The sequence below is a fragment of the Acinonyx jubatus genome, chromosome D1 (genome assembly GCF_027475565.1).
Source record: "Acinonyx jubatus isolate Ajub_Pintada_27869175 chromosome D1, VMU_Ajub_asm_v1.0, whole genome shotgun sequence".
Classification (NCBI taxonomy): Eukaryota; Metazoa; Chordata; class Mammalia; order Carnivora; family Felidae; genus Acinonyx; species Acinonyx jubatus.
The window spans coordinates 108898824-108908592 of NC_069390.1; the positions used below are offsets into that span (position 1 = coordinate 108898824).

The following is a 9769-nucleotide window of genomic DNA, read 5'->3' on the forward strand; positions in this document are numbered from 1 at the left end:
GTTGAAGGCCTTATGAGCAAAGATTGAGGGCCCCCAAGGAAGAGGGATCCACCAGAAGATGGCCTTAGGGACCTGGGCCTGCAACACCAACTCTGCCATGGTATCCAGTCTGGCCAGTCCACTGAAGAATTTTGGTCTTCAGGATCCAGTTTGTATGAGTCATTTGCTTATAATAAAGACCTTTAGATAGGTAGGTAGGTAGGTAATACAGACAGACAATAGATATGGGTGGGTGGATGGATGGATGGATGGATGGATAGATGGATGGATAGATAATGGATAATATATGACAGATGATAGATGATAGATAGGAAGAAATCTTTTTCATATAGATATCTTATATCGATATATACTATTATATTGTGCGTATAGATAAATATCATATGGAGATCAGTGTCTGTGTATATATAATACAAATATGTATGTATATAGTGTTCTGTTTCTCTGAAGAACCCTGGACTTACACTCCTTATGCAAAAAAGGATTTGCAGATACATAAGTTAAGTCTTGGAGGGAAGAGATCATCTTGGAATTTTTCCAGGTGGGGCCAGTGCAGTCACAGGTTACCTCTTACAAAAAGGCAGAGAATGGACAGTGATGCCGACAACAGCCAAAGGTACCTGCAGCCACAGAAGAGGCAAGGAAACAGATTGTCTTCTGGCGCCTTGGAGGGAACATGGCTCTGCTGACATCTCGATTTTGAACACCAGTGTACTGATTTCAGACTTCTAACATTGAGAGCCTATGAGAGAATAATTTCTATTGCTTTAAGCCAAACACTTTGTAGAGTTTTATTCAGCATCCTGTAAAAAACTAAACCACAGTGGTCACTCTCAGCAGGAGGGCTGGGCAGCTCTGGACAGTTCCTGGTGGGGGTGTGGGCGGGGTGCCTATTGATGCGCAAAGGTCAAGGGACACACTGCTTGGTGTACTGCGTCTCTTCCACCTCCTCAGCCCCCTGTGAGCTCCCTCTGGATAACCTCTTCTGACGGCCCACTCTGTCACTTTTCCTTTCCTGGACAGAGACTGCCATGGCCACAGTACAGGGGAGTCACCTGTGCAGCTACAGGCCTGCCTCACCTATCCCCATCCCACAACAAGCACTTGCTAAACTATTGCTGGGGGCACAGGGATATTTGCAGGAGGAATTGTAACATCATGGAGCAGGTAGCTGGGGGTGATTTCTCTGTGACTCAGCCTGGGAAAGGAAAGGGAACTTTTCTATATATAGTTCATTTTTGACAATATGTCCCAGGTCCAGGATCTGGGTAAACGGTTCTCCTTTCAGTTGACTTTTAGCAAAGATGAATCCCAGCTCCTCTTAGGACCAACAGAATGCTGTGACTCTGACTGAAAAGGCACCCGGAGGGGACTCAGCCTCAGCTGAGATTCCAGGGGCCAGCACCTTGCTGCTCACGACATGCCCCACATCCGACCTGTGCTAACTGCTCAGACCCCCTCCCCAGGCCTAGCAGGACCCCCATTGAACCCCAGGTAAGCCACTCTCAGTGCAGCCTCCTATAACGCAGGAGGTGCAGATGGTGGGTAGGGGGGGGGGGGCAGGCGGGGGGGCGAGACGTGAGGCACTGTTGGTTGACACACCCCATGCAGTGGACGATATGACTCAATGACTGCAATCACAATCCGTGGATAAACCTCACCAGTCTCTGGAGCACTCCCTCTGCTCACACTCCAGGGTCATTTGCCCCTCAGTGTCAGTGAAAAAAGCATGTTAAATGTCCTTTGGTTGCTTGAGAACCACTGGAGATCAGCACGTGAAACTTCTGATTGCAGCAGTGGTCCAAGGAGCCAGCTCGAAGCCAACTTGTAGATATAAGGAGAGGAGTGTGGACACAGCTGGACTTGAGCCACGCCACCAGACTTCCAGAGACATCGTCCCAAGAGCCTCCTGCCTGTCCTCCTGTGCCTGAACTCACACAGCTTCAGAGAATTCCACCGACTTTAGGCAACATCAAGTGGTCTGATGCGCCGGATGCCAAGGTGAGTGCCAAGCAGAGTAAGCCTAGATTCCAGGTCCTGGCCATAGCTACCTAACAGAAAGGGAAGCCATCAAAAGCTATCAACAGAGATGGCAAGGGGAGACTTGCCTTTCGAGAGAGGGGCTCTCACCCCATCCTGTGGTCACAGTGGAGTGATGCCACCTCACCACAGTGCAGGCTGTGGGCATGCCTATACACTGACGGCTCCCTACTGGTAATCACCCAGCCAAAAACGACGGCCCTAAGATGCACACAGATTGTTCATCACAAGTTTTACCTGTAAGAAGTACGAAGTGCAAATGTCTGCCCACGTGGAGTAAATGAGGTAGACAGAGAGGAATAATATACAGCAACAAAATGGGAAAAAACTGCAAGACACAGATCAACAGAGGTGAATCTCACAAGCAGGAGTAGAATGAAAGAAACCAGACACAGAAGAGGGCTTATTCTACAACAGAGGTAGGATTACTTTGAGGTAAAAGAGGGATAGTGATCAGTAGGGGCTTGAGAACATGAAACCTTGGAATTGTGAAAATATGATATAGGTGTGGAGGCTTTGTTTAAAGTACATAAAGATTAGAAAATAAAAGTAGAGAAATCTCCAAGCCAAAGTCAAGATAATGTAAAGAAACTGTAAGGAAATTGAAGGCTCGGTGTCACAGGTTAGTAATAGGAGTCCCAAAAAAGTGAAAACAAGTAATGTAAGGGTACAGGCTTTCTCTTAATGCCATTTGGCTTTTCCTTATAATGAGAAACAACCAACGAACACAAATCGCCTTGTCCAGGGAGACTAGGCTGCTGCTCTCAGGTCCACAGTCAAAAGCCTAAGAAAAGTAGAAAACTGGGCTGCCTTGGGTAAAGCTGTTTTGGTATTGGTCAGCTTAAGCTCCAGGGGTAGGAGGGCCTGTGAGAACACGGAGCAAGCTAAGAGTGGTTCTCAGGAAAAGGTTGCGCAGGAATGAGGATCTACCCACCACCCATCCATCCATCATCCATACCCATCCATCCATCAATCCACATCCTCTGATCAAACACATAATAACAAGTGCCTGCCCAGGGTCAGCCTTAGGCATCAGATCTCAAGAACGCAATCATTTTCCCATTCCAGGAAGCTAACAGTCTAATGTTCCTGTGGCACTGTTGCCAGTATGTGAATGTGCCAACCTCAAAGAAAAGTTTCCTGAGCAGCTAGTATGGAATGAGGTAACACCACAGGATATAACTGGAATTTGGCAATGCCGTGAAAAACTTGAGCTCTTGAATTTCCTGCTTCACAATCACTTTGGCACAGCTGATTCTCCTCAGTGATGTCTTGGAGGGGATGGAAATCTCAAATACTTCTTAAGCCTCTGTTAGGTTTGACATGTAATTAACTTTGCACCTAAGGAGCACCTGCACGGTGCAGAGTGTCTAGAAAGGAGGCAGCTAAAGTGGACAGTAAACTATCCAAAATGGAATGGCAAAAAAAAAAAAAAAAAAAAAAATAAGCTTGTGGGAAATGTTATTTTTATGAGTCTGAAACACCTGTTTGTGTGATGGGCAGCCTGCTCCCCACTCCCGTGGAGGAGCCCACTTGCACTGTACCCGCCCAGGCTTTGTCACTGGTCCCAAAGGCAGGGGAGGGGTCTGCCCTACTGACAGGGGGCTGTTACCACCTCCCCTCCCACCAGGCTGGGTTTCCACCTTTCTGGGACTCGCCCCCGGGGTCAAGGCCAGGTTTTAGGCCCTGTTAAGGAATATACATGTGCCCTGAGTGGGCATGCCTAAAGTGAGGTCTGGGTTAGAAAATTCTGTTTTATCGGAAAAAAAAAAAGTGACATCTTGGCCTCCACTATCTTAGCACTTGCCTTTCCTTAACTATTCTGAGCTTGACAAAGTGATTGGTGGAGCAATTTTGTGGAATTCACGCCCCACTTTGGGCTTTGTGCTGTCAGCACGACCCCACCTTGGATCCTCCTGTCCCCCCCGCCCACACTCTCACTCTCTATCTCAAAAAATAATAAAGGATAAAAATATGGGGATATCTAGGTGAGTACTGACCTATACTAACAAAACAATAACGCCATATGTGGTTTAAAAATATATTGGTATATTGTATATATGACAAAAATATCACCAAAGTTGGGAGGAATTAAACAAAGTTGAAGTGTTCTTTGGGAGGTACCCTGTCGGCCTCACAGTCGTTATAGCATGCAACACTTGATCTCAAGGTTGTAAGTTCAAGCCCCATGTTCGGTTGCAGAGATTACTTTAAAAAATAAATAAAGAGACTCTGAAAAATGAGAAGAAACTGAGGGTTGATGGGGGGTTGAGGGAGGGGGAGAGTGTCGGTGAATGGGCATGAAGGAGGGCACTGTTGGATGAGCAATGGGTGTTGTATAGGGCAACAATTTGACATAAATTTCATATTAAAAAATATAAAAATAAAATAAAATTAAATACAAAAGTGTTCTCAAGGTCAGGTTTTTGGAAAAACAGTAAAAAAATCACTAATTTTTACATTTGACTGTAATTAGTCAAAGATGCATGGTTGGTAAATTCAGCGATTAACTCTTCAAAAACAGTTAAATGTATGACTAACATGTTAGATATGAGTAAAAATTTCAAATAATAAAAATATACCTGATGATTTTAAAGAAGGGTAACAAGGTCTATAAAAAAAAAAAGTAAGTAACCACAGTATAGGTGAGAAAAAAAGACATTAGAGAAGAATGTGATCAATCTAAACCCAAAATATGATTGCAATGAAAGTAATGAAAATGAAATCTGAATATCAAAAAAGTGAGACTTCATAAAAAGAGTTAGAGGGAACATACTTCAACATAATAAAGGTCATATACGAAAAACCCACAGCTAATATCACACTCAATGGTGAAAAACTGACAGCTTTTCCTCTAAGATCAGGAACAACACAAGGATGTCCATTCTTGCCAGTTTTACTCAGTGTAGTAATGGAAGTCCTAGTGAAACAATCAGGCAAGAAAAAGAAGTAAAACTCATCCAGATTGGTAAGGAAGAGGTAAAACTCTCACTATTGTAAATGACATGATACTATATAGAAAACCCTAAAGACAGCATCCAAAACGATTAGAACTGACAAATAAAATCAATACGGAGGCAAGATATAAAATTAACAAAGAAATCAGCTGCATTTCTATACACTAAAAACAAAGTAGTAGAAAGAGAAATTAAGAAGACAATTGCCTTTATATTTGCACAAAAAGAATAAAATACCTAGGAATAAACTGAACTAAGGAGGTTAAAAACCTATATTCTGAAAATTATTAAAAAGAAATGATGAAAGAAATTCAAGAAAGCACAAAAAAATTAACTGCTCATGGAGTGGAAGAATTAATGTTAAATGTCCACACTACCCAAAGCAATCTAGAGATTCAATGTAATCCCTATCAAAATGCCAATAGCATGTTTCACAAAATGCTATCCTAAAATGTGTATGGAACACATTTTATTTGTCCATTTATTTGTTTGTGCAACAAATTATCCTAAAATGTGTATGGAACCTCAAAAGACCTTGAATAACCCAAAATATGCTGAAAAAGAACAAAGGTAGAGGTATCACAATCACAGATTTTAAGATATACTACAAAGCTATAGTAATCAAAACAGGATGGTACTGGCACGAAAATCAGATCAGATGGAACAGGATAGAGACTCCAGGAACACACCCATACATAAATGGTTAAATGATCTACAACAAAGAAGGCAAGTATACACAATGGGGTGAAGACAGTTTTTTCAATAAATAGTGCTGGGAAAACTGGACCACTTTCTTACACCATACATAAAAATAAACTCACAGTTGACTGAAGACTTAAATGTGAAGCCCAAATCCATAAAAATTTAGAAGAAAATGCAGGTATTAATCTCTTTGACATCAACCTTAGCAACAGTTTTCTAGATATGTTTCCTCAGGCAAGGAAGACAAAAATCAAAAATAAAGTATTGGGACTCCACCAAAATAAGATTTTGCACAGTAAAAAAGGTAGCCTATCCCTGGAAGAATGTATTTGCAAATGATATATCTGATAAGGGGTTAATAGCCAAAATAAAGAACTTATACAAATAAACACAAAACAAAAACAAAAAATCTGATTTAAAAACTGGGCAGAGGACCTGACTGGACATTCTTCCAAGAAGATACACAGGTATGGCCAACAGACGCATGAAAAGATGCTCAACGTCACTCATCATCAGGCAGATGTAAATCAAAACCACAATGAAATACCACCTCACACCTGTCATAATGGCTACTATCAAAAAGACAAAATAATAGCAAGTGTTTGTGAGGGTGTTAAGAAAAAGAGAACCCTCATGCGCTATTGGTGGGAATGTAAGTTGGTGTAACCGCTGTGGTAAACAGTATGGAGGTCCCTCAAGAATTAAAACTAGAAAAACCTTATGAATCCAATAATTCCACTACTGGGTGTTTATCCAAAGAAAATAAAAATACTAATTCCAGAAGATATATGCACCCCCATGTTTATGGCAGCAATATTCACAATAGCTAATGTATGGCACCAACTCAAATGTCCATTCATAGGTGAATGGATAAAGAGGATGTGGTATATATACAACTGAATAGTATTCTGCCACCAAAGTAATCATAACAATAATAATAATAAGCTCGTGCCATTTGCAACATGGATAGACTTGGAGGGTATAATGCTGAGGGAAATAAGACAGAGAAAGACAAATACCATATGATTTCACTTAAACGTAGAATCTAAGAAATAAACAAGCAAATAAAAAAAGCAAAAATAGACCCATAAATACGGAGAACAAACTAGTAATTGCCAGAGGAAAAGGAGTTAGGGATGGAGGGGATGGGTGAAGGGCAGTGGGAGATAGATACAGGCTTCTGGTTATTGAATGGGGAGGTCATGGGAATAAAAAATAGAGCATAGAGGATATTGTAGGTGGTATTGTAATGTGTTGTATGGTGATGGATGGTAGTTACACTTGTGTTGAACATAACAAGGTATAGACTTGTTGAGTCACTAAGCTGTACACCTGAAACTAATCTAGCATTGTGTGTCAGCAATACTTTAATTTAAAAAAAGAATGGGATGAAGCAATAAATGAATTCCAACTGTGTTCCAAGTATTGGGAGATTTATAAACAACACGTTTAATCCCAATGATAATCATCAGGAATGGGTACCCATTTTTAAGATGAGAAAACTGGATCCAAAGCAATTAAGTTGCTAAACTGTACACAGATATTTAGAGCCTGGATTCCAACATAGGCACTCTGATAGTGGAATTTGTACACTCAACCACTACCTCATCTTGTCCACTGTAGATCCCCTAACATGATGAGCAGGAGTTAGTAGGTAAGTGGGTTTTAGCAGAAGGGGACTTTGACAGTGAATGAAAACAGGTATTTTGAAAAGCCCAGAAGTAGATCAACTGTAAAATAAGAAAAGAAAAATGTTTGAAGGTTAAGGAAAACTTCTATCACAGGAATTAAAGAGTCTTTGTACATTTTTAGTTTGCAATTAGCAAGGAAATGGATTTTGCTCAGGCAAATCATTTGATAATTCAAGCCATCTCAAAATTTGCTTCCACTATCCTAAATATAATCAATTATTTTAGTTCCAAAGATCAGTAACATAATGGTAAAAGACAAGTGTTTGTCATGTGTGCATTATTTCAAAACTGGGATGAGTGGGAATAAAGATGAGTATAAGCTTCACATTTATTAGAGGAAAAGGGGGAAAACATCAAATATGGAAAACTTAAAAAACTCATTGGCTACCTTTTTTTCCAGAACTAAAACAAGCAATAAACTGCTCTAGGTGAGGAAGGAACGGTTCTTGGCCATTACTGTATGCAACAAGATGACTCACACACTAAGAGTCTAAAAAAGTGAAGATTACCATATAGACCTTGTAGCTCTGATTTTTAAAGTGTTATTCCTTATGTCTACAAAATTGTGAAGTACTCTAATTCCAACTCTTATATGTATAAGACACTCAATTTATATGACATGAAATGTCAAGTGAGTTAAGTAATTACAGGTACATAATGTTCATAGGAACACACTTTGTCATAGTTAACAACTAGGAAAAAACAATTAGGTGTTGATCAATAGAGGAGCAGATGAATAAGTATTAAAATATAGTGTAGTCATACAATGGAATGTTGCAACAGATGAACTAGCGCTTATGTTCCATCATGTATCGATCTTAGATATAGGACATTTTTTAAATAAAAACCAATGTTTGAGAAATTTTCATATACTGTGTTATCACTCATGCAAATAAAAATATATAAAATTCTGTTGTTTATGGATATTTTTGAGAAAGTTAATGTATAAAACAGTGAACTTTGAAATATATCAAGTTCATGGTGGTGTTTGTCACAATGAAAGGGAGTAAAAATTCCAAAGGAAAAGTTTTATTTTATTAAGTAATATCTGAGGCAAATAAAGTATTAAACAAGTGGTGGGGTCATGAGTATTATTTCTTTTAATTTTTAGTACTTCAAAATATTTGTAAAAGTTCAGTGATTTCATAAAACTACTATTTTGGGCAAAATGTGTTTGGAATGAATAATTGAGAAAATTATTTCAGTTCATCATAATATGCAAATGGTTCACACGTGTTTATGATGATCATATAGTCTTACTAAAAGCAAAGTGAACATAAACCTCTCTGAAGATTTCCAGATAACCAGACAGAGCATTCTACAGGATTGAATTCAGGAAAGAAAACTAGAAACTTCAAGCTCTCATGAGCTTAACTTTGAGTTTTATATCACAAGTTCCTATTTGCTCTAAAAAGTGTAATTTTGCCTCCTTGTAGGGAACGTTCCTGAGAATTTAATCCTGGTGTTTCACTTTCAGTGTCCTAGGAAAGGGGAGGTACACTCCACACTTGTGGGTTCATAAATCACCTTGTGCAGTGTAGAACACAACAGTCGGACATGAGTCAACTGTGCGGAGTGGCACAGGCTAAACCAACTGATCCAGACTCTGAAAACCCAGTCATACTGAGATCATTGCCAGGACCCAGGTAGAGTGTTTTTAATGGTATCCCAGATTTACATGGATGTCAAAGGTCAGTAAGACCACCTGCTCTTCTGAAGCTTGGGAAGGCAGGGTGAAATAGCCAAAGGTTAGGAGTCCACAGTATAACTAAGCTGTGCTCCCAGCAGTGAAATGGGGGTAGGATTACCTGCTTTCAATCAATGGAGTACTGCCCCTATGTACCACCTGATCTGTTCTCCTTTCCACCATCTTCGTCATTTTTTTAATTTATTTTTTCAATATATGAAATTTATTGTCAAATTGATTTCCATACAACACCCAGTGCTCATCCCAAAAGATGCCCTCTTCAATACCCATCACACACCCTCCCCTCCCTCCCACCCCCATCAGCCCTCAGTTTGTTCTCATTTTTTAAGAGTCTCTTATGCTTTGGCTCTCTCCCACTCTAACCTCTTTTTTTTTTCCTTCCCTCCCCCATGGGTTCCTGTTAAGTTTCTCAGGATCCACATAAGAGTCGTCGTCATTTTTAAAGCACAAATCTGGTCTAGTCACTCTTCTGCTTAAAAGACTTAAATATACTTCCTCGCACTTGGTGTTAGGCTGAAACCTTTTTTTTTTTAATTTTTTTTTTAACATTTATTCATTTTTGAGACAGAGAGAGACAGAGCATGAATGGGGGAAGGTCAGAGGGAGAGGGAGACACAGAATCTGAAACAGGCTCCAGGCTCTGAGCTGTCAGCACAGAGCCCGACGCGGGG

At 40.1% G+C, this 9769-nt stretch overlaps 1 long non-coding RNA gene across 2 annotated transcripts in view; it reads left to right on the top strand.

The window, feature by feature from the left end:
• The window catches only part of LOC113597250 (uncharacterized), a 209491-nt gene extending 201044 nt beyond the window's left edge, over nt 1-8447 (top strand). For both annotated transcript variants that reach the window (XR_008290723.1, XR_008290724.1), the window contains one exon: nt 7791-8447. This is a non-coding gene — a long non-coding RNA (uncharacterized LOC113597250). The remainder of the gene's footprint in view (nt 1-7790) is intronic.
• The last annotated feature ends 1322 nt before the right edge of the window (nt 8448-9769 follow it).